This window comes from Castor canadensis, chromosome 10, assembly GCF_047511655.1.
Source record: "Castor canadensis chromosome 10, mCasCan1.hap1v2, whole genome shotgun sequence".
NCBI lineage: Eukaryota > Metazoa > Chordata > Mammalia > Rodentia > Castoridae > Castor > Castor canadensis.
In genome coordinates this window covers 31229204-31256279 of record NC_133395.1, presented here as the reverse complement: position 1 = coordinate 31256279, position 27076 = coordinate 31229204, and the positions used below count along the sequence as shown (strand labels likewise).

Sequence of the window (27076 nt, the reverse complement as noted above, 5' to 3'; positions counted from 1 at the left end):
TTCCAGGGCTGTTACGTGGTATAAAAAATGAATTTTAAAGGTCAGTCATTATACCTTGTTTTCCCCCTATATATGAGCGGTGAAAAAGCCAGGTTACCTGATCCTTGGTATCATGAATCTGGTGATTCTTAGCACACTTAGTAATCACTAGTCATTGAGTTAAATGAAACTAAATAAAAGGGTAATAGTTGAATAAAATTTTGTAACAGGAATAATATTCAGCATCAATTTCCAGTTTCGTCCTTCTAGACAAGTTGAAAAGAAATGTAGTCCTAAGAGTGTTGCAGAATCTAACTGTATTGGGAGAATTTAGGAGGAAATCATTAATCAAGTGATAAGGAGTAATGGAAACTCATTCTCAAATAAATTATGCTGATAAACAGTGGAATTTTTGCTATCATTAAACTGCACTTGAACCTGAAAAAATTCCATACTGTGGTCAGGGGTGTAAACAACTCTCCGATATTGCTCAAAAGCACCAATGGTGATAAGTAAGATCTATATCAGGTTGTGGACAATATTTGCCTTACCAAGCAGCAGTCAGTAAGAAATCTATTTGCAGTGCTTCTTAAGCAGGAGCCCCCTAGTGGAGACTGGAAGGAATATACTTCAAGGCCATCCAGGGCAAAAAGTTCCTGAGACTGCATCGAAACCAATGGCTGGGCACCATGCTATGTTCCTGTCATCTCAGCTATATGGGAAAACACAAAGAGGCATAAAGTGAGACCGTATCTCAAAAAGAACCAACACAAAAGGCTGGTAGAGTGGTTCAAGTGGTATAGCACCTGCCTAGCAAACATGAGACCCTGAGTTCAACCAGAGTACAAATCAAAACAAGAAAACTCCCAAAATAGGCACCCATGGATTTCTTCTTAGATTCTGTGAAACACCCCACCCCAGGATTAGAATGCATATGGGATGAAGCTGATCTTTCTGGGGAAAGAGCTCATAATTTCTCCCTATTTTTTAAAGGTATCTGTAACCCAGAAAAATTAGACCTCCTGCTCTATAGTTAAGATATGTAATCAATAGAAACAAAGTCTTTGCATGCCTTGCTAAGACTTGCCATTATCCATCATTAAGAAAAGTGTATCTGTAAGAGGTGCTCAAATTGCTTTTGCTGAAAAACACTGACTCCTTACTTGGGCACATGAATTAATTAAAAACAGGAGAAGCTTGGCATCCCTGACTTCATTTTTATATCTATCTTTACTCTAAGCCATTCTCTTTGTAGTCACTTTGCAATCACCAGGAAAGACAGATAACATCTTCATGACAAGGGACAGAAACTATATCCAACAGTAGACCTTCCTTTGTATGGACCACTTGCCTGGTTCCAGATAACAACTCTGGAACCTTTCTCAGAACAAGGACTGAGATAATGACCAACCAGACCAAACCTGTGACTGAACTGTTTAGCTATGCATACATTTTGTCCCCTTCCCCTAGTTCTTTTGTCTACTTAAACCTATAGCTCATGTCTGTATCCCAAAGACAGCTGAAGATGAGCTGAGTGCTTACTCTGCCTCTTCCCATGGCATGTTACAAGCTAGGTAATAAACCTTCTTTCTTTGCCTTCACCATGTCTCTTTATTTGGCATTTAGGGTCAGGTGGCTGGCTATAGAATCTCAGGAGTTTGAGCCTTAGATCCAAAACTCTGGTTTTATATCTAGTGAAGATTTTTGACTATATGTGTCTTGCAATATGAATCTGAAATATTATATTGCCTGTTTTAGCCTATGCAAGTTCTATCTTTCTACTGAATCTGGTATGATTCTCCATACTTGTACCATACTTGGGTCCTGTTTATTTCTCACATCCAGTCCATCAGCAACTTGTGTTGAGTTTTACTTCATACACAGAACTCAACCACCTGAACTTTATTTCCACTGCTACCACTGTGGTACAAGTCAGTCTTACATCTTTCCTGTATATAGTGTGACAATGTCCATGATAGGCTCTACCTTGGAGCCTATGTTTGTACCTTCACTTTACTGTCTCCATAGTTGTTGAGCTCCTGACCAACTGAAGTCAACTTATGCTTCTCTGTGCAGAACATTCCAGTGCCTTTCTGTTTTACTCAAAGTAAGAGCCAAAGGATGTTCTCTGACCTACAAGGCCCTACATGACATAGCTACCCATTGTCTGCCTGACCGCACCTCAGGTCAGGCAGGTCACCTTAGGCTCTTGTCTCTCATTCACTTTCTTCTAGCTTCACTAGTATCTGAGTATCTCATGAATGTATCATGTGTACTCATGCTTTCCTTTTCCTCTTTCTGGAATGGGCTTTCAACCATATGCTTATAAGTTGCTCTTTTACTTTAGTTTTTTATTTAAGGGTCGTCTTGGCTGGCCTGGCCACCCTCATGAAAATATCAACCTTAAATGCCTTATCTGCTGCATTTCACTCATCTGAAATATAACATGTATATCTACTTTGTTTCCTGCATTTCTCTTAGAATATAAGTTCTTAAGAAGCCAAGATTTCTGTCTGTTGTACACATTGCTCTATCCCCATTTCCTTGAATGGCACCTGCTATGTAGTGCATGCTTAATAAACACAGGACATGTGGGAACTGTATAACTGGGTTACCCTATATTTGTCACTTACCTTTCAAGTTTTGTGATGTGCAAGAAACAAAGGCATCCCACTTTTTACTTCTAGATCCTTATTGCATTTGAAATAAAATATTTGTATTTTAACTTGGAGAGCAGTGAGTAATTACACATATGCATACAAATTTGGCATCAGGCAGAGTTACATTCAGCCTATAGCTCTGATATATCAATTTGTAAAATATCAATGCATTAATGCATTAATCATTCCATAAATTTTTTGAGTTCTTGTAGTGACAAAAGACAGAGAAGATGCAACAAGAATATTGACAATTGGGACAACACTATCTTTTTTTATGACTAACTAGAAATGCCTATATCATAGAGCTAGGCACAGGGTAGTACTTCATTTTTTTTTCTGAAGCAGTAACATTCTGACATTGTTTAGTGACATCAATAATTTTGCATTGCTTTGATTAATTTAAATACTTTTTGTCTTGCCACACACTTTTCTCTCTTCAAATGACTTGCAGCTAGTTTCTATAGCAAGCTTTGTCATTTTGCAACCCAGGCAGCATAACCTTTGCCTCTGACAATCTTGTTTGTGATGCCAAATAATGAGCTACATTAATAGGATTCTACTGTGGTAAAATTATTCCATTCTCATTAAATTATATAAATATATATTTCTCTAAGTGCCATAACCAGGTGTGCTATTCTTATTTGCATTGATTTTATCAGCGTATTGATATCTTTTGCCTGAAAGTCTCCTTTGGGAATATTTGATGACTATTTATTGGAATATCTTCAATAGGTTGTTGAAGTACCAGATTCAGCAAATTTCATTCCCCTATTTGAGGTTTATAAAGACAAAGGACATACTATTAATTTGGGTTTTAGTTCTGTTTTTCCTCTGTAGCATAAAAGATGATAGCTGTATGGATTGTTTAAGTAACTATGTTATGTTACTGAATAAATGGTAGACATCAGAAATGTATTGGTCTTATTTTCATTTGCCACAGACCTTCAATGGCCTGGGGCAAGGATATTCCAACTCTGGTAAAACTGTGGATTGCACTGAGAACACTTTGTGCCTCTAATGATGAGATTATGTTCTTATGCTATCACCTAGGGTCAAACATCTGGAAATTAAGCAAGCTACTGATGACAAATCCTAATCTCCTCTGTTATGCTTATATATTTCTCTTATTAGTATACCTTTTTCCTTCCTGAATCTCAAGTTCCAAAGTTGCCTTGTTGGATAATATGATTCTAATAAAGAAAATGAAACACCCAAATATTGGAAATTTACTGTTACATCTCTTCAATCTATTTTCATTTAAAAATAGATCTGTGGAAAATTGGTGGTCAAATAAAGTAATAAATTAGCAATAACATAAATTTAGAATGTGCAGTGCTTTGTATCTTAACTCACTCCTGGTGCTTGTCCAGGAAGACAAGCACCTAACTAAAAACCTGCTTATGCATATTTCTTCTCATTCTTTTCACTTTGTAGTAGTCCTGGTGCTCATTTAGGAGTGTCTAATATATTAAATATATATCTTTGTTGTTCCTTGGTATCACTATTATATAAAAATTCCTTATATCTATACATCATCCCTTAGGGTCATCTATAGAATTCTGTATAGAGTGGGCACATGCTCAACTCCTGCTCAGTAAATGATTGAAAAATTAAATTGAATAAACATTGAATGACCTACAACTATCCTTATTCCCTAGGCAGCAGACTTGGACCAATAAGATATAGCTCTTCCATGCAATTGTATAATAGACACAACTAATATTTGAGGTATGCTGTTGATAACATAACTATTCACTCATTGGCGTATCCATCTATTTAATTTTTACTGTGTTCCTACCATGTGTAAGGTACCAGAAATATATAAACAAATTAGATGGATTCTCTGGTTACAGGGAACATACCATAGTAGTGATTACATATAGAATGGTGCCTGATAGGTTTGACCAAATGGCTTATTATCTAAATATGTAGAAATTTAGTATGTTGAGCCTCACTTTGCCACAGAGATAATGTTACAAATGTATAAGGATAACTATGAAATTCCTTACACAACAACTTTCTTTTGTTAAAATGTATCTATGTCAAAGTACTTGATTTCATTCATTCAATCAGCAAGAAAGAAATTATTAAGCAACTTACTATGCTTGAGATGTTATTCTAAGTACTGGGTATACAAGATAAGAAAAAAGCAGAAACAAAGGAAAAAATAAAAGGCATTTGAAATGATTAAGTTTGAGGAATATAGCATAACCACATACAATCCAATAACTATGAAACTAATAAAAATAAGAACTTTGTCTTTTTGTGATATATATCACACCTTATTTCTTTAAGATAAATAAGAAAATGAAAGGTCTAGGATTCAACTTTCTTCCTTCCTACATATATGAAGGCCATCCTAAGCTACTTATGAACAAATTTAATATAAAAATTACTTCAGAATACATCTAAGATTGTGTAAAGCTTTAGGACATAACTTTCATTAAAAGCTATTGCCAGTGTCTGCTCAAACAGGAATCTCATGTTTTTCACTGGATAGAAAAATGTTAAATAAATTGAATAAGATTGCCCAGTAAGTTGCTTGGATTTATTATTAGCTTTTCTGACCTTGCATAAATATTTTTACTATTTATATTCATAAATGTGTAAAACTACTCTGGATCCTATGTTTCATTCACTAACAGGATTAAATCAAATATAATAAGGTCAAAGGTAGGTAATTTGCAATACTATACTTTCTTTGAAGTTTACTTCTATTTTTCATGTTTTTTCTACACAAGAAGTATAGACATCAGTTCGAAGTATCTCATTTTTGACTTGTGGAGTCCTGATGAATTTTGTTCTCTCAAACTGATTTTCACTTTATTGTCATTTCCTTTTCATGACATTTAAAAAATAAAGAGAATTACTTCTCTTATTAGTATTTTAACAATTTATTTGTAATGATCTGATTTCCATCTCACCTATGTTGTTGGAACACTGCATATAATAACCACCAAGATTGGATCTTTTCATCCAAAGAGGTTGAACCTCCTAATTTGTCAAATCTGTTATTTGAACAAGTTGAATTGCCAGCTTTTATCTCAATTCCTTGACTGCTGCTTAAGAGGATTAGCAGCCTTGGTCAGCTCCACCAGGGTGGCTCACAGTGACAGGCACCATTGCAGCTCAGATCCAAAAATCAATGAGTGCGGCTCATTGAGTGATTAACTGAGCCTCCAGTGCCCTGTGGAAAGAACCTAATGCAGGTCTTCTCTAGTTACGAAAATCAAGGCAGACAGGAAGGAGCAGTTACTTTCTTCCTTTTAAATCAAATATGAGGGAGGAGATAGGAATAGAAATAGCAGAAAAGAGAATGCAAAGAGAAGTTCTTTGTGTGTAAAGACATACTGTGACTTATCATCTTACTCAGTGTTCAAGTTCTCTGATGAGATAGCTTTTAAATTTCTGAAAGTCACTCAAAATTACAAATTGTCATCTCTTTGAATTTTTTCCCTTTAGTTTTAGCAAGTTGGTTTACAAATATATATCACCAAAAGTAGGCTTTACATTTTAAATGTATCTATGTATTTATGTGTCTTCCATTTTTCTAGCTAACTAGCTGTCTATCTATCTATGATTTTCTTCTAGGGAAGTCATATAGGAAAAATAATTTTTTTTCATTTTTTATGCTGCAAATAATATTGTGAAATAGATTCATAAGTGTTTTTCCTTCTGTTTACTTTATAAGTGAGTGAGGTACACTAATGATCACTATTCTATATTTTAGGGGTAAGGGAAAAGAAATGTTTTCTTCCATTTTGAACGTGTTTGTTCAGGAAAAGAGACAGTCATCTCTTCCATTTAAAGGTGTATTTTTTCCTGAGGAACCTTATTATTTTTTTAAACAGGCCTAAGTAACTAGATCTGGAGTTAAAGTAGCTCTATCAGAAGTTATGCAACACAGCATGTGATAATCCACTCAAGGAGCAGATGAACCCATTAGCAACTCTGGCATTTTCTGGGAAAAAGCGAGGTCCCAGAGAACACCAGCATTATATATGATAGAATCTGAGTGTTCTGTAGATTTTCAATTATCTTCTGCAACCCTCTAATTATAAAGAACAGAAAACAAAAACCTTAAAAGTTAAAGGACTTGGCCAATGTCACAAACCAATTGAAACTCTTAAAATTAAGAGTGAGGAAGTTGACATAGTTGTATTTAAGTGACTTTAGAAGAGTAAAGAATTAAAACCACAGCAACTTCATGTGATTTGAAATATTGTTAGGATCATCTTATCAGCAATTGTGATTTAAAGATCTTAATTCATTCTTCAAATATAAGCACTTTTGTTTTGGTTGAGATATCATGAAGTTTTCAGTGAATAGTAACTAAGGCAGGAAAATGGATTTAATAATGAGTATTTGATTTCTGGTAAGTATGGCTTGTATTATCTTTGTATCTGCAACCTAACTTTTAATGTTTGGGATCTTTTCATATATTGTTTTAAGATGACTTACAGCTATTATCTCACCAAAAAGCAAAGCTGACACCATAGCTTTGTTGAAGAGGAGGTGATACTTATGCTGTAATAGGAAATAAAATAACTTTTTATAGAAATGAAAATTTACCCAAACCTCAGTGGTGCCTTTTGTCACCATGAGGGCATTTTGCAGTACAAAAACTTAGTAACAAGTGAAATTTTGGAATAAATCCAGATTCTCATTAAAACAATGTCATCTGATATTACCGAGAACCATAAAATAGCTATTGAAACCTGAAGCTTCAGAAAAAGAAATCTTTATTGCAATAAAGGAATCAGCAGCATTGTTTACAAGCATCATTTCTGTGGCAAAAGATTAGTTCATTCAGTAAGAATCTTGTGATATGGGGCTGGTGCAGGTGCAATAAACTTTATGGAATGGCTCATAGGATTAGACTAATTAAGGATAATCTAATTTGGACAATTTTATCTTCTGGAAAAGAAATGTGATGCCATCCTCTGGGAAGAAACAATGTTTAGACTCTGGGGATGTGCTAAAAGAAAAAGAAGAGCTCTCACAATATATGTGCAATAATAAGAATTAGGGTTGATCCAAAGACAGTCTTAGATCTACCCATTGCCTCTCAAAAGATCCACCACATAGACTGTTAAGCCCCATAATTATCTCCCCTATTTGTGACAAGCGTGAGCTAATCAGTCTCTAAGGGAGTTTCCAGCAGATACTGAGGAGAGTGTGTGAGCTTCCCAGTGCTCATCATGCTATTTTGTACTCTGAATCGCAAAGAGCTGACCAAAGTTCATTATCCTCATCTAGACCAGAATTAATTCAAATTAAGAAAAATAGACGTTTTTAAACAGCCAAGTGCTTATGATTCAGAACAAAGAGTCTTCACTATTTTTATAATAGCAACATAGGTTCTAGCTGCCTATAATCCCATATTAAAAGATTAGAAAAAACATCTGAAGAAATCAGAGAGTGTCTAATTGAGGTTCTTGCCTTTAATCCTGTGAGCCAACTCCCTCTTGGATATCAAGATCTGTCAGGGCTGAGTCAGGGGAATTCTGTAAGGAAAAAGCAACCACGAGGAACATAACATATTCTCTCCTACTTAAGAAATAAAAAGGGAAAAACACAGTTGGTGATATCAAAACATAAGCCAACACAAAATTAGGGGAAACCCCAAAAGTAGATTTGTAAATAAAAGCTACTGAAAAAAGTGAAGAAATAATCTTGACGTTGCTCTTTCACAATGTTTAAACCATTGTCAAATTTGAAGTACAGAAATAAGCAACAAAAATTCATATGCAAGAGCAAATAATAGAGCAATAATAAAAATGAAATCCAGACTAGCAAGAAATTAATAAAGTCTTTTGAATGAACATATTTTATTTCTGTGTTGATTCTTAAGATATTTACTATCTGATTGTCTTTATGTAATTATACTTATTCATCTTGCCAGAGAATTATATGTTAATGGGTAGTTTCATATCAAGCCAAGGAATGTTACTATGAAATAAAGTTTCTCTGTATAGCTATTATATTATTGTTGCAATGCAATTTACAGGCTTTACTTGTTGAAAATTAGCATTTCATGCTTATTTACTGAAGGACAGAAAAATTAGGTTAAAATTCGTGAGCTGTAAGTTAAAATAGCACCAGGGAGAATGAAAGAGTTTATATTGTCTTAAGGAATGCAAGATATTTTATAACATAATAAAAAAAGAAAACAGTAATCAAGAAGAAAAAAAGGGAAAGAAAATAGTACACTAAAATCAAAATATACTTTAAAATAATACCATGCTTTAATCACAAGGCAGGATCTTTGTTTCTCTCACTAATTGCTTAGAAATTTATATAAAATGTAAATTATGCATAGATTATATCAAATAAAAACATATTTATATGTATATGTGCATGGTAAACATATTTCTCTTCAGTATATTATACATTAATACTTTAAAAGGGTTAATTTGCTGCAAATTAGGGAAGTTTTCTTTTACTTCCATCATAAACAAACTCGCATATAGAAAAATAATTTAAGATATTTTAATAGGCAATTTAATATTTGATTACCAATCTTTCAGAGAAAGATGTCTCTTTTGTAGTAAACTGGATATTGAGGAATGACAAAAGTCATCAGGAATCATTCCACAACAGAGAAATACTTGGAATCAAGCTTACATATGGGCAAGTTAAATCAATTTAACACATTTTCTTTACAATTACAAATGGAAAGCAGTTTATTTTTTATTTGCACCATCTTACAACACATCTCTCACCTTTTTAGAAAGTACTACACCATGACACACATATATCATTGACATTTAGCAGTACCTACATGGATTTGTGTGAGTGGTCCGAATAATAAACTTCAAAACATGGAAGTTAAAAGCAGTTTTGATAAATATTTTAGTGAACCAATTACCATCTTGTAAAGATATATGATCATTTTTAAAATCCAATTTTGTTCTGATTTTTTAAAATATGATTTATTTTATTGACTCAGAAGATTATGAAATTAGCATAAATGAATGGCAACATATGTACTCATGCCTAATAGATAGTCTACATTATCTATGGTTCCCCTATTGTGCAGTGGCACACTAGAATGTTTTACTCCTATCTAACTACAACTTAGGAAATAAATGCAGTATGAGAGGTTTGTATTTAAAAAAATGGAAGAAGCCAGGCACTAGTGGCTCAAGCCTGTAACCCTAGCTACTCAGGAGGCAGAGATCAGGAAGATCTTAGTTTGAAACCAGCCTGGACAAATAGTTGCTGAGACCCTATCTTGAAAAAAACATCAGAATAAAAGGGCTGGTGGAGTGGCTCACAGTGAAGGCCCTAAGTTCAAGGCCAGTACTGCAAAAAAAAAAAAAAAAAAAAAAAATAGAGGGGGAAGCACATCAAATAATTAAGGGAGGGAAGATGTAGAGCCCAAACCTAAATTCTTTAATCTCCTCATAAAATTTAAAGGTGTCTTTCCATTACTTTATGGAGGGGTTCTCTATATCTCAACCATTTAATCACCAAATATCAGATGGGAGGTGAAACTAACCCAATTATTTAATTATACTTAAAATAATATGCTCAAAAAATGCCCTTTCAGGAATCTAATTTCAGCCCGACTTCTTAAATATGAAAAAGGAAAAAACTGTCTGAGTAATTAACCAAGATATCAAATTATTCCTTATGCTTTTGTGTTGAAAGATGGGAGCCAAATAACTTTAACATTGTAATTTAGTCATTAAACCAGGGTTATGATCATTATATTTAAGTTCTGTACTATGAATTGGAAGGAAAAATATGGATAATCAGAAACAACTGGAAAGTCACAAACATTGTTAAAAAATTTAAAAAGCACATGTTATCTTGGAACATCATAGGCATTGTCCTGGGATGGTGATATAAGGCATAATTGAGGCTTTGCTTAGGGCCTGTCCCATTTGGGGTTGAATTACAATACTGTGTGGTAGGAGTCCAAAATCTCCACTTAAGTAGCATAGAAGAAAGAAGGTTTTTTTCCTATGTGTACCTAAGTTGCTCTCCATAATTCAGTCCTGCAGGAAGGGTTTTAAAATCTAAATGTCTAAGCAGAAACCGAAACTTAAATAAATAAATAAATAAATAAAATTCCAAAAAGCATCCAAGCATTAATGATTATTTTAAAGCTCTCCAGGTGACGCCAATATGCAGCCAAGGTTGAAATCTATTGATCTACACCAACTTTCCTCTCTTCCTGGCAACCTAAAAGAGAGTCTTAAATGGTTTCTTGGAATTAGAGCTTCCTAATGAACTGGAAACCGTTAGGGTAATAGTTTTCACACTTTTTGCTCTCGGGTCACTGTTTTAGCATTATAGACTATCCATGACACTGAAGAGCTTTTGTCAAAGTGGGTTATATCTATGACACTTACACAATTAGAAATTAAAACTGAGATGTGTCAATGCATCCATTAATTAATTAAAATATAAAAGCAACGAAGCCATGACACATTAACATAAGTAACTATTATTTTAAAATTGTATTTTGTAAAGCAGAAAGATGAGTAAGAGAAGTGGTAATGTTTGAAATTTAGCAAATCTTCTAATGTCTGGTTCCATGGAAAGCAGAAGCTCGGTTTTCTTACCTGCTTCTGCCCTCGATATTGCAATAACACGTCTGGGAAATTTCATGATGTGTTTATGAGTAAATGAACATGAAAAACAAAAATAAAATTTGGTATGATTATAACATAATTTTAATTTCATGCACTCCTCTTGATGAATCCTTAGGGATCCTTAGACCACAGCTTGAGAACTGCTAGCATAATCAAAGAAGCTTCCACAGTGCAGACAAACAATAGCAAATCTGTTGTCCCTAAAACACTAAGGCAATGGAACTACTTGGATGTATAAAAGAGATACTATTTGTTACCTTTTGCTTGGTGGCTGGTCAGATATGACAGTAGAGGTGCTATTTCAAAGATTAATTTAGCTTATTATTCACATTATTATTGCTACTGTTTTTTCCAGTGCTGGGAATGAAACCTAGGGCCTTGTGCATACTAGGCAAGTGCTTTACCACCGAACTATATCCCCAGCCCTCAAAGAGTAGCTTACTTTAAACAGAAAATTGTTCTATTTTAATGTCCTAAGCCAATAAATACTTGAATAACATGATTCTTTCACTGAATGATCTTAGCTGTCTAAAAAGATTCCATCTTTGCACCTCAAAATTATGCGATCAAGTTAGTGAGACAGGCATACATAAATAGAAAATTAGAGGAGCATTTTATGAGGCTAAAGTTTACATATGTATACATATATGTATAAATTCTTTTTCACCTAGTTGTGTGATCATTTTAGGTAGATAATATACCTTTTAAAATGACTGTAAAGAAAGAACATCTTTGTGCTAAGTGGCTATTTTGACTTGCCAGTGCCTCAGACAGATTCTTTTATAAATAGCTCCTAAGACTTTCCATTGTTTGCTATGGTGTGAGTTTCCCAAAATCCATGAGGTGAGGCCTTATGTTTTCTTCTTGAGGGCACTGCCTTCATCAACAGATTAATGCCATTACTGTAGCAGTAGGTTTGGTATAAAAAGGAAGAGTTTGTCCCTCCTTCCCTTTTCTCAGTTTCATTTTCCTTGCTGTCTGCATGTTCCATGTAGCAAGAAGGTCCTCTCCAAATGTTGGTCCCTAGATGGCCTCCAGCCAATCTATTGTGAGCCAATAAATTTATACACAAAATGTCGGTGGTATTTTGTTATAGCAGCACAAAAAGGACTAAGATCTTGTTGCTGCTGGGATTGTTATCCACTACTCTTTTTTATTTTAAAAGTAGACAATCTTCAAATTTAGATAATAATCTATTGGTTTTATTTCTTCTTTTAAAAGGGTGTTTCCTTGTTAGTATGTACTTTTGTTCTCATTTTCACATTCCATATGCTGTGCTGGGTGTGCCACAGAAATGCATATACATTCATTCTATCCATTTTTGACCACTGTTAACACTTATTATGGTCATTTTTAAAACTAATTCTATTCTCCAAGATTTCAGCTATTTCTTACACTTGATGTCATCAGAGACTTAGCAAGCATACTTGCTATTCCATCATCCTGGTCACTGGAAAAATATAAAATAGCACTGAAATGGGAACTGACCCCTGTAGAACTCTTCTTGTTATATTTTTCCCTTAATTCATTCCCCGAATGATACTTATAATCTGCATCTTTAGATGTGTGTCCAGTAAGATTGGCCAGTAGTCCTTTGGCACATAATATATTTTTAATAATTAAGAAATATTCTAATTGGAAATCTATATAGAATTCTTATAGAGTTGGACATTCCTCATAAAGAAGAGAGTGTGCATATGCATAAATAGGATAAAATTGGCCCTTAAAAGTGCAATGCAAAGTCACGAAGCAAGGAAAAACCCATACTGTATTGAGATGTCCATTACTTGCTCCAACCTTGACAAAAATACTCACACAACCCATGGGAAATTAGAAAGAAAAATAGCTTTTTATAAATCATTAAAGTTGCCCCTGTAGCTATCCTATTGGTGAATTATATCTAAATAACTATCTTTACTTCTCTTTCTAATTGGAACATCATATCTTATGAAGCTTGGCTTGTTTCTCTCCCTCCACCCCACATCCATGATCATCATATCCAAATGGACATTGTCCACACATACTCATGCACAAAACTTTTTATTAAAGCATAATACTAGATTATTGTCTATTTGTTGGATTTTATACTAATATAACCTAATTATATATATATATGTGTGTGTGTATATATTAAAATTATTTCTTTGAGTTATCAAACATTATTAGGATTCATTAATATTCATGCATTTGTTCTACTTCTCAGAAAGAGCAAGGTAAAAGAATAGTGCAACAAAATGGAAGATTTTCAAAACTATCCCAGGAGGTAAAATTAAAGATAATTTGATATTGCTATCAAATAAAAAATCAACCAATTAAGATTTATTAAATGTCTAACATGTACCTACTATAATACTAGATGATTCCAAATATTTTAAAAGAACTAACCCAAATAATGCTTCAAGGGCTGATAGCTTAGTTCTGAAGAGAAGATTGAATGATTGATGTTGACAGAACATTACAAGGCACTTTTACCACTGGAATTCACTGTGCAAAATCTATATCAAAATGCATCTCAGAAAACATCTTTAAGAGATGATTGGTGGTATTGGTTTGGTAGATGAAAGTCTTTATGTAGGAGGCAGCACTTGAATGAGTTTTTGAAGAATGTCCGATGTGTGGAAGATGGGGAGCAAGGTTGTCAACATTCTAGGTGGTAGAAAAGAGTGTCCAATAGTAAGAGGCACTACAAAGACATGTGAAATATAACCACACATGCATAGTACATCAGACCCTAACACACACCAGAGGAGTGTATGTCTCTTACAAAATGTTGGTGAGCCTGAGCTACATTGCAGAATTCTGAAGGGGACAAGTTTTGAAAAGTGCTGGGATCATAAAGCAGAATTAAGATGTATCTATTCTGCATTACAAATTACCTCCAAACTTAGCAGTGTAAGCAGTAAGCAGCTATTGTCTCTGTTTCTATTGTATTCAGCAGCAGCTTGGCAAAGTGGTTTGACTCAGTGTTTTCAAAGCTCTACTATCTAGTTATTGGCTGGGACTGTCATAATTTTGAGGCTCAATTGAATAAGGGTCATTTCCATTCTTTTGGCTACTGGTAGGCCTTTAGGAAATCCTCATCCAAGCTCATTCATGTGGGTCTTTTCCAGGAAAGTCTGCCTCAGGAAACACAGTTGGCTTTCCTTAGAACACAAGAATGAAGACAGTCAGAGCCAAGTCTCTTTAAAACCTAAGCGAGGGCTGGTGGAGTGGCTCAACCAGTAAAACCTAAGCTAAGAAGTGATATCACATCACTTCTCCCATATTCTGGTCATTAGAGGATCAAAAAGTCCATCCCAATACAAAAATCCAGTAGGCAAGGAGAGGCTGCCTACCTCAGGACACAAGGTGGGTATTATTAAGTGGATGAGAAAAGAAATCTACTCTCTTTGGGCCTCATTCTTTTAGGGCTTGAAGACAGATAGTCTTGAGGTAGTTGAAAAAAAAATTTTTTTTCAAATAAGACCGATAGCATAATGAGGAAGTTGGGAACCAGGAAGGAATAAAATTTAGATTATTTTATAAAGTGCAATTTATCCCCCCTTTCTTCATGCTATTTCATTTTCTCTTAATTACTATTTAGCCCAAGTATATGAAATCAGTACTGATTCCTTCAGCATTTGTTTCAAGATACAATGACAGGCATTGCTTATCAGTAATAGCATTCTTTCCTGAGCTCATGTGTGACCTGAGAATCTCTCCTGGTACAGAATTCCAGGTGTTTACAATGAAATGATCAGTGATGAGAGAGGGCTTTCCATTCCAGTGATAGCCTTTAAAATTAAGAGAAATGCTTCAGCTTTCATGATTTATGAAAATTTTTCTCTGCAGAGCAGTTAGGGCTGAGGAGGTAGCCTTCTTAAAAAATGGTGTTGGGCCAATTGACTACCCATGTAGAAAAAAATCAAACTTGGTCTCTACCTCATAACATATACAAAAATCAATTATGTGAAAGGAATATGTATGGGGGAAAATATTATGAAATATTTCTAAACTTTTATAAATGTACACAAATTATAAATTATAATTTTTTATTTAACAAAAAAGATAAGGAAACAGCATGAATTAAAATGTATGTATCACATATAAAGGATTATATATCCAAGATATATTTAAATAAACACCTACAAATCAATAGGAAAAAGAGAGACAACTTAATAGCAATTAGGGCAAGAAACCTAAATAGGAATCTCAGTAAACAGTGAACCCACTACAGACATTTGCATTACTGCATCTCAGAATAGCTAGATTGATTGGAATTTCCAGTGTTGGTAAAGAGGTGGATGTCAATTTCCCATATAATATGAATGCTGGTACAACCATTTTGGACAAGTGGTGTTTCTCACATACTTTATGACTCAACAATTGCATTTCCACATACATACCATAGGTTAAACAAATCAAGACATGTTTATGATATATTGTACAACAGTATAAATAAAGAAGAAATTGAGAGTTGCATGCCACAATTTGAACAATTTGACTTTTTCTCACAAACACAAAGTTAAACCAAAGAAGCCAGTCATGAAAGAATACACACACACACATGCACACATACTGAATAAACATACTGCATACTGAATAGATAAGTATACATATGTGCACATACATATGTGTATGGAATATGCATATTACGTATGAGTATATATATTGCATAATTTCATTTGCATAATTTCATTTACACAAAGTTAATACATGCAAGGGTAATCTGTGGTGTTAGAGGTTAAGATAGGGATTAATTTTGGAGATCAAAGATGAAATAGATGTTGATATAAGGACATGAGGAGCCCAAGGAAGAATTTTAAGGTGTTGATAACCTTTTTATTGACAATGGTGGTGGTCACCTGGGTGTGTTCATTTTATGACAATTTATTATCTTTTCCTGAATTAAAGTAGCACTCCAGTAAAAAAGTTTTTAAAAGGTTTCAGCTTTATTTCAGTTGAATCAGATGATATTAAAGAAATTCTTCACTACTTTAGAGAAGAATCTACACTGTGTCGACCATCAAGTGAAAATGACTCTGGGTTGCAAAGTAACAAGGAAGCTAAGAGAATAGAGGTTAAGAAATTAAGGTTTCTTGGAACAAATACATAAAATGTGCTCACAGCTATCTCTTATTTTCTCCTTCAGGGGAGGATATGCACCCTAACTGGAATTTTGATAAAGCTTCCAAGTTAGTTAGATTCAAGTCATTTACAGGTTAAAATGTACCGTTCCTGATTTTTTGAATGGTAAACTTTGCTTCTTCATAAAGTTTGGTCCAGGTTTGAGAAGCAGAAAGAATGACAATTCAGATAGAATTAAGGTAACATTTCTTGTCTTTTGTTATCAAATTAGCATGAAGCCTTGAAATCATACTATGATCAAGGATGCGTGGAGGTGTGAAGGGAATCAGCTCTCCACAGAATCTTTCTTCCATGTGGATAGAGGCTGAAGTTGGTCACAGCAGCCACACAGAAGATATCAACAGGTCAAAGAAGCCCACAGTTATGTATGGGTTCACTGCCTTTTTATATTACCTTAAACTGGAAAGGCAAGGAAGAGGGAAACATCAGCTCCCAGGGGTCCATCCTTTTGCCATAAATAAAATATCTTTCTACAACCTTGGTTATATAATCTGTTTTACAAGGTTATGGGGTGTTATTCCTTACTACATCATTGAACATGCTCCAAATTTCAGTACAGTATTCTTGGTTGTTTCCTAAATGTTTTCATTTATTCGTTTTTTTCCTTTATTCCCAAAAGATAGTTGCAAATCCTAGGTACACATCAGGTAATATAAGCCTAGCCATTCAAAATTGAGTGATTTTTAGTTCCTGCCCTCTGGAAATCTTTAAAATATGGTCATATTTCAAAATACTGACAAAAATGCATCTTTGATTTAAAGGGAATATTTATTTTTTTAAGTAACCTCACATTATTTTGAATTTTTTTCCTTCAATTTACAAAAAAAGTTACTTGAAAAATATAGATCTTATAAATATGTTAAATTGCTTTCAGCAAAGATCTGAGGAATTCTTGGAAATGATGTGATTTCTATTAGCTAAGTAATTTCTAACTTCCTTTTTAGGTTCAAAGACCAATGCATCTGATACTTTAACACTAAACATACTTATCCTTCATTTCCTAAAGGGCTTAACACATGAAAAATCTCTTAGAGTTACTCTTTCCAGCTCAATTAATTCTAAGTCTAATAAGTGAGCCTAATCATATGCATGAAGAAGACAGCATTTACACCCTAAAATTGTAAATCTGAAAACAGAAAGGCCACTACAGATAACCCTCCCTTATGACTCCAGAAGAACCAGACTGTAAATCAATGGCTGGGTTCAAACAACAAAATACACAGTCCTGTTTTTATAAACAGGCTAAAGGAGCACATTTTAGCTATAAAAGCAACTTTAAATTTCAATTTTCACTGCAATTATTAAGTTTTCCTCCAGTGAAGTTTATGAAGTTTCCTAAATGTGCATTTTTAAATCTCTTAAAGCAAGTTCTCTGGGTTGCTGGCATTTGTTGAATACTTACTATAAGAAAAACACGGTGTGAAATGCTGGCAATTAAAAAAGTAAATTTCTAACTCCCCAAGGCAGCCAGTCAGGAAATTAATGTGGCCCTCTTGTGAGAAGTGATAGAAACTGAAGGAAGGCAGGTAACGTGAAGGGATAATTTTGAGAGGTTCAGTGAGGATCAGTAGTTTTCAGTAAAGCGACAGAATACATTTAAAAATTACATATACCATATGTATATATAGTTTTATTTATCAGTTAAATCTAAAAATGAGCAAAAGCTAAGAAAATAGATTTAAAAGTGATTTGACAACCCTGAATGTATTGTCCCTCAAAAACTAGATTTCTTTAGTTCCTTCTAAATTTATTTTGGAAGCAAACACTGGTTTTGTTCAAGAAGTATTTCTATAGTGAGAAAGAAAATAAAGTCTTCTTTTATTATTTAGGGAATTGTTAAGTAGTTGGTAAAAGTCCTGTAAAGTCTAAGACTTTATGGTTAATGATAAAAAAAAAAAGTGAATATGACAGTGGATAGGAAGTCAGGCAACCTGAATTCCAGCCAAATATTTTAAACCAAAGGGCTGCAACCTATTTGAATGAATTGAGTCAGTGTGCATATCCCTCCTGGTGGTCACCATGTCCCTTTGGTCTCCACACTGAGTTCACTCATGCACTTTCTTATCTGGTCAGAGTTATTTGAATTCCATTTCCCTCCACATGGATCTAAATTCTGCCACCAACTACCTATAAGACTTCGGGTAAGAAAAAGTTATGCCTTTCCATTTCTTCATGTGAAAGAATGAAGGGATTAGTGACCTTTCTTGTGCCTTCCATTTCTAGTTTAGGGGTTGATGGTTTGCATTGTAACAGTTCCATACTTTATGAAAATAGATTTCAGAATCAGTTTTAGAATATAGATATAACTTTACTATTAAGGTTACAATCTGAAATTCATCATTTATTCTCATAAACAGTGCCTTTGAATTTGAAATTTAAAGACCTAGATTACTTTCTCGACAATCATTGTTTTATCACAGCTTACCATTTAACCACTCTATACCAGAATGTCTTAATTTACAAAACAGAGGAAAAAGCTGTTTATGAAAATTTTGAAAGAAATAGGAAAATATTATATTATTACGTACATGAAACAGACTTGGATATGTGTGACTATTGAAGGGAAAATAATTGAATGACAAGAGAAAACATTTGTTTATATCAAAAAATTTATTTTTGTGTTTTCCTGAATGTTCATCTAGACACTTGGAATTCCTTTCTCTGTGTTCTTGTTCCAATATGATAAAAATATTTACCATCTGTCTTGCACTTTGAAAAATATGCCAATTTGTACTGCAAACATGTACAGCTTATACCACATGGTCTCTTCTGTGCACAGGACACATTTGATTGAAGAATATTCCTGATTTGAAATATGATAATCTCCTAATATCTCTTGTACCAATGAAAAATATTATTTATCCCAGGGGGTTAGCATCATTTTACAAAGATGGCAGTGATGAGTCATTTGCTATGTCACTGTAAAATACCTTAGCAAGGCTAGTGTGAATTACCGCTCAGTTAACTTTGTTTACCACCTAATTATTGAGAAGCACCTCCATCCATCACTGACAACTCAGTAAATGACTCAAGACTCTGTAGTATTTGCAACTAGAACAACAAGGTCATCGCAAGTTTAATTAGCCACTATCCATTACAAAATAGCAAATAGCTTATGATGAGGAGCAAAATTCCAGTTTCTGAATATGCCTCATAAACTGATGGAAAGTTACTCAGATTCTAATAACAAATATGTGTAATATCATGTGAGATTTTTTATTATAATCTATAATAACTGGTAAAGAATTCAGCAGAGATTGCTCATAAGTTAATATAAATTGGTTCTTAATTTAAAAATGAATAAATATCTTTTAGCACTTGACATAAGTATGTTTCAGTAGTGACATGTAAAAATGACTGAAAATTCTTTTTTTGAAATTTGTGTAAAGCAATGTATGGGACTATTTTTTTGTTATGTGGTTTGACTCAGACTTGTAGATATTCTTGAAATCACCCAACATTTAGATAAAAGTACAATTTCCCAAGTCTCTAGGAATTTTTCCAGTTTATATAGAATCTTGCTGCCATATGTTTTCTTGTACAGATTATTATGTCATTTGCATCCCACCCCATGTGTTGGAGCAGAGTCTCTAGAAATATGGATGAGTAATGGTTTGCATGAAAGATGAATTATAAGAAACTCTGCCAAGGTCAGGACTCTGATAATTAGCTTGAATTGATCAAAATCATCATTTTCTGAGACCAGATTTTTAAGTCTCTTAAATACAGCTCTCCAATGGATGAGTTATTTCTAACTATTTTCCTTTTCCATTCTTTGCATCATCAGTGGATTTTCTACTAATTTTGCAACGTTGGTGGGTGAGATGTTTATTATTTTATAAAGCATATTGGTACTTAATATTTCTTTTTATTTCAAGTGTTATTCAACACGCTTTATTATTTGGTAATTTTTGTCATGTAAACATGACTTCTCAGTGACAAAAATCTTAAAATTCTAAAAAAAAAACTCTAACATGATTCTCTAAAAATGTGTTATATGAGACATGCAGCACAACTAATAAAATTCCTGACTGACTAAAATATAGCTGAGCTTTACTGAATGCAAAATAAAATATGTTTTAAAATAAATTACAGAATTGGCTTCTTCATTAAGTCACTATCAGGACAGAAGACTCTACTGAAAAAAAATCAAATGCAGCTTTTGTTTCATCCCTGAGGCTGGGGCACAAGTGGGAATACTATATGCTTAGAAATAAAGCAGTCATTCACTGTTGAGACATGCACTCATCCCAATGCGATTAAACTATGAACTACTCTTTGCTTATACAGAGGCACTTTACCACATACCCTAACACCAAACAGTGCCAACCCGTAAGTGCTTGTGTAGATGATTTTGGTGGTGATCATTGCATTGTTGTGGTCCTTTGTGGGGACTCTCTGAGAGGCTGAGGGAATTTTCCTCGTGTTTCTCACTCCTAAATGTAGTAACTTATCTATGTTTTCTCTGTGTCAAAGAGAAATGAAAAATATCTGATGATGAATATTGTTTTATTAAGAACAATATTGTAGTTCTTATATTAAACAATATATTTTATTTTGGTATAACAATATATTTTATATTGGTATAATTCATAGTCATTTCCCACCTACAGTATGAAAATAAACACTGAATGATTGATGCATACCAGGTCAATTATTTTCATAATTCTTATTAGCCATAGCTAAGGTGGGAAAGAAACAGCAGCCACTGTGACAACTTTGTCTCTGGGCACAGAGAATTTTCTATACTTCTGGTTCTCAAACTTTAGTGTTCATTAGAAATCCTTTGGATCCCTATTATGAGGCAAATCTGGGCCTTCTTCTTCTTCTTTTTCTACTACTACTAGTTTCTTCTTCCTTCTTCTTTTTCTTCCTTCTTCCTTCTTCCTCCTTCCTCTTTCCTGCTTCCTCCTTCCTCCTTCTTTCTTCTTTCTTCTTTTCCTCCTCCTCTTCCTCCCACCTCCTCCTCCTTCTTGGCAGTACTGGGGTTTGAACTCAGGGCCTTGTTCTTGCTAGACATGCACACCACCACTTGAGCAATGCCACAACTGTTTTTGCTTTAGTTATTCCTTAAATAAGGTCTTACATGTATTCCAAGGCTGTCTAGGAATGCAATACTCCTATTTATACTTCCTAAGTAGGTGGAATGGTAAGAGCATGCTGTCAAGCTCCGCTCATTAACTGTGATGTGGTTTTGCTAACTTTTTGCCCAGGCTGTCCTCAAACCTCAATTCTCCTAATCTCTACCTCCCGAGTAGCTAGGATGACAGATGTGATCCACTGTGCCCAGTTCTAGTCCTCTTTTCGTTCCTTTTTTTTCTTCCCATTTTTATTTATTCATTTTCTTGTTTACCTCTTTATTTATTTTTTATTGTGCTAGGTGGGGGTATATTGTGGTGTTTAAAAAGTTTTTACAATTTATCAAAGATATATTTGAATTCAACCCCTCTACCATTCTCCTTTATCACTCCTTCCCCTATTCTTGGAATAATTTCAACAAGTGTCATTTTTCCATTTACATGCATGAGTACACAGTATTTGCACCATATTCACTCTCCCACACATTTTCCCTACCTCCTCTCCCCTCCCACTGGTACCAATCCCTGTTCTCAGATTTTGTAAAAGAGAAAAAAAATAACATTTTTGTTTGCTTAAGGTAGCTACACAAGAGTTTCCTCATGACTTTTCTATGCGTATATATATTATAACCTGAGTTGGTTCACCTCCTCCAATTTTCTACTTTCTACATTATTCCCCTTCTTATGATAATTTCAATAAGTTTTAAAATTCTATATTCACTCTTGTATAGGAAGTACAGCAACCATGTTCACCTTCTCAACTTCCTTCTTTTACCCTCCCTCTTTGGTCTGTGACCTCCCATTAGTGTGATCTGTTTTGTCTAGTCCCCTAATCGGGTTGTTATAAAAGTTGTAGTTTTCCGATCTTGACATATGTCAAATGTGATTGCTGTTGTCATTTATTAAAAACTGAAGAATGTTTAAGGCTAGATGGAATCCAAGAGATTTTTAATCAGTTTATAATTTGAGCATGGATGTTAGTATGCATTATAATGTTTTCCTTCATAATATGGCTTGGGTTCTAGCAAAATGCCTGGTATAGCAGTGTAATGCTCCTTTGTGGCACATGAATATTTTACATGAAATAGGAATAGTTACATGTTCTTATTTCAGACTATAGCTATATGTTCTTAAATTTCCCTGCTGTGAAAAGAGAACTGATGTCATACAGAGATGCAGACACAATCTTTTTTTCTTCTAAGTTTGCATCAAAAAGAGAAATGAAGTAGCATTTCAAAGGAGAAAAAATATTATTTTTGTTTCTTACTTCTTTTCCATCAATTACAATACTGTTCTTTTTATAGGTGCACCACTGCAAACTCCTATCACTTTCTCCTACAGATAAAAATATGTTTGTAATATATTTAGTAAAACCTATCATACACTCATTGAAATAGTTGCTGTTAATATGCCAATATTCTTAAAATATTGAATAATTCCATTCTAAAAATAGAATCAGCCATTTTGAATCCATCTTTGCATGAATCTGGTTTGATTTATTTAACCTGACCATGTCACTTCCAACTATATGCCTGATCCAACTAATAAAATTAATAATTGCAATAATAATAGTTGTTAACTGTTCCTCCACTTTCTAGTATTCCATTATGCTTCAAAGCATTCTTATTTATTCAACAATTTTGCATCGACAATGTTCTACTCACCAGGCACCACCAGAGGATCTGGTCACTGTTCAGGGGACTGTGCATTCCTTGACATGTGCCTCAAATTCAATTCTAACTTTATATATTATCATTATCACAAGATTCTCCAAAAGTTCTTGTTTCTTTCACCTCATCCACCATTCCAACTGTCTCCCATCCTTTTAACCTCTCCTATACCCTACGTCCTTCACCTTGGAATAGTGCGTATGATCATAAGTTTTGGCCACAGTATTTGAGTCAACTTTCAAGTGCACTATAAATTCTCTGAGTGGTCTTGGGAAAATCAAAGAATGTAAAAAAGTGTTTGGCTCAGAGTTATGCACAATTAAGTACTTAACAAATATGCATTTTTATGTTATGTATTTTGGTATCTATATATGATAGCTATTTGTCCAAATTTTCTTCCCAGGTCCATAATTAACCCTATTTATCACATAATTTGCCTAATAAAATTTTTTCAAGAAGCCCGTGGTGCTTATCTGAAAGTTTAAGCTTGGGATGCTGTTTCACTTGAAAGCCTCCCTTTGCATTTCCCTTTTACCTGGAGAACTTCAGTGCAAATTAATGGTTTGTTTGCTGTTCTCCAGACCCCTCACACTGTTCGGCTCCTGAGCTTTCAATCTCTGAGTTCTCCACCTATCTACATTCTGTCTGTCCTTTAAATCAAATGAAAATACCTCCATTTTTCTCTATCTGTCTCCATTTGGAATGACATTTCCATCCTCAGAACTGCAATAGTATGGAATTGTCTGTAGCATTCAGGTAACAAATTTTAACTCATGACAATTATTCTGCTGTGATCTTGAACTCTTCTTTAATGGTATATTTTCTTCATATTGTATTTTGCAGTTCATTTTGTTATATCTTGTCTACGCAACTAGCTTCTAAGTCCATTTAGGATAAGGTCTACCTCTAATCTTTCTACCCTCATATCCATCTGAATAGTATCTTACTCATAGTAACTATTCATTCGATAATTGTTAATGCAGTAAAATAGTGAAAAAGGAGAAACTCTAAATATGTATTTGTTCATAAATTATAGACATGTACTTCTATCAGTTAATAGAGCATTGGTGAAGGTTCATTTTGTATTTTAGGTAAAAATTATAAAATAAAAGTAATGATTTTACTCTCTTCTTCATAGCCCTAATGAACTATGGTGGAACATTCCTTAGTCCCTCCCATCTTTCTGTTTCTTTTCTGTCCTCTTTTCAGTATATTTTGTTTCTGTTCCTTAAATACTAGTGTTCCAAGGGGCCAATTCTTGACTAGTAACTTCATTCTATTTTTCTCCCTCATGCACTCAGTAAATTTTCCATCTGCTGATGTCTCCAGGATATGTGCTCTAGTTTGTATTTTTCTTATGAGCTTCAGATTAGATATTTCTTAACTATTGAGAGTGTGTGTTCATGTTGTCCTTAAACTCATTTTTTGTACTTACAACTTCTTACTCACCTGCTGCTTCTCCTCCTGCATTTTGTTTATCTTAATGATACCATCACTCATCACTCAGATTAAACAGAAACCTGAAATCTTCCTCTCCCTAGCTTTTCCCACACACAGTCATACTTACTAATAATTTTACTTAGAAATAGTTCTTAAATCAGTTCCATTTGAGGCTGTCATCATTATTTGAATGATAGTCACTTTCTGCTTTTTTCCTACTTCCAGTTTTCATTCTGTTTTAAACTTAAATCCATTGTGGAAAATGTAGGTTTGACTGTCTTTACTCCACTGTTACAGCCTTTCTCTTTCTTCCCATGAAATACAGAATAAAGTCTATGTTCTTTAGAAAAATGTATAAGGCCACCCATGCCCTAACACCTGTTTCTCTTTCACTCTTATCACTCATCTCCTCCCATCTCACATCAGACACTTTAGTAGTAGTAATAATAATCATTGTTTTATCATAATATAAATAATGAGAAAGAAAATGAGGGAGAGGAGGACAAAGCGAAGCATAAAACAGCAGATGCTTGATGCTAGTGACTGTGTCAAGTGCTTTACATGCATCATCTCATTAAGTCTCGTAATTCTTAGAGTAGATGCTATCCAAGATTTCTTCATCTTATTAATGAGGATACTGAGGCCTAAAAAAGATAACACTTTTACTAAGTCAATACATGACTAAGCAGCAATTCAAACCTAAATTCTTCCCCACTAAACCTTATGGCAGTATACAAAATCACAATACTATTCCAGAACTTGTTTTTTCTTTAATTTTTTTAATGTTATTGATAACTGTATGAAATAAACATTCTTCCCATTTTTTTAAATTGTCTTTTCAAGGATTAGCTTAGGTTTCATTAAAGGGTCTTCTTCAAAGCACTCAGTGTATAATAAAAACTCACATTTTTAGAACTCACATTGCTTTAAAATAACCCATTTTCCCATATAACTGGATCGTTATGTTAATTAGCTTTCTGTTTCCAGTACTCAGTCCAATTCTTGTAGGTAAGCAAAGAGTCAACACATTTGTAAAGCAAATTTTAGACATATAGCTATTAAGTGGAAGAAATCATTGTAATGAGTAGTGAACATACAAGTTTTTAGGAAAATGAGACTATTGTTTTCTTTTTTAAAAAAATTAGAATCCAGAGTTTCCATGGTTTAGCTTAGGATGCAAAAGCTACCTTTAGGGTAAATCCTGGCAGCTGACCTTTGTCTACTCTGTCTACATGAAGTTCACATTCTTCATAGTGTCTTCTGACTGCCTTTACTGCTGGTTTACATTTATCTACTAAGGGTTATCATCAAGCTATCATTTCTGATTGTCACACTTGTGGGCAATCAGAAAATAATAAAACTCGGAAAATAACAAAACTAGAAACTGTTTTCCCTAACCCATTATCCACTTATAACATTTCTGATACTTTGTAACTCTGCTATAAATATTTGTGGAATTAATATTGAATTAAATCCTCCCTTCCTTGATTTACTTTCCCACAGACAAATCAAGATGGCACTTCCCAAAAGTTTCATTGTTAAAGAACAAGAAATAAGGGGAGGTGCCGGGTGCCTGTAGCTCACGCATGTGATCCTAGCTACTCAGGAGGCCGCAATCAGCAAAACCCCTTGTTCCTTCCTATTATTGCTTATACTCTCTCTACAACAAAATTAGAGATAAGGGCAAAATAGTTTCTGCTGGGTATTGAGGGGGGGAGCGGGAGGGGATGGAGTGGGTGGTAAGGGAGGGGGTGGGGGCAGGGGGGAGAAATAAACCAAGCCTTGTATGCACATATGAATAATAAAATAAAAAAAATAAATAAATAAAAGCAATCAAGAATAGATGAGCCCTCCACACGTGAAACCAAAAAAAAAAAAAAAAAAAAAAAAGAGGATCTTGGTTCACAACCAGCCCGGGGGAAAAAGTTTGCAAGACCCCTATCTCGAAAAACTCTTCACAAAAACAGGGCTGGTGGAGTGGCTCAAGGTGAAGGCCCTGAGTTCAAGCCCCAGTACCAGAAAAAAAAAAATCAAGAAATAGGATAGAAAGAATAAATGGGGTAGGTTTATTAAATGCATATTACTGTTTTAATCTTGTTTAAATTATTTCTTCAACCAGAGCTTTGCTAAATAAATAGGCAGAGTTTTGATCTAAACTTTTAGAAACCATGCCTGACTCCATGTCTGGTTTCATACAGAGGACACTATCTCTCACGGAATTATCTTTCAAATTCTTAGACTTCTTTTCATCTCCATTGGTTACCTGAAAAGTGGCATTATTTCCAAAGTACAACTTGAATAACTACTTAGAATTTAGATGAGAAAATTTAATTTATTTTCTCATGATTGATATCAAGGATGTCTTCACTTTTAAAGTAATTCTAGAAGCCAGTCATGGTGGCACATACCTAAAATCCCAGAATGTGGGAAAAGGAAGAGACAAGGAGGCTAACCAGTTTGAGGCCAAACTCTGTACTAAGATTCTGTATCATAAAATAATTAAGTAAGAAAGTAAT

At 34.1% G+C, this 27076-nt stretch overlaps 1 long non-coding RNA gene across 1 annotated transcript in view; it reads left to right on the top strand.

Annotated features, from left to right (window-relative positions):
* The window catches only part of LOC141411587 (uncharacterized), a 178337-nt gene that overhangs the window by 95823 nt on the left and 55438 nt on the right, over window positions 1-27076 (top strand). The window lies entirely within an intron of this gene.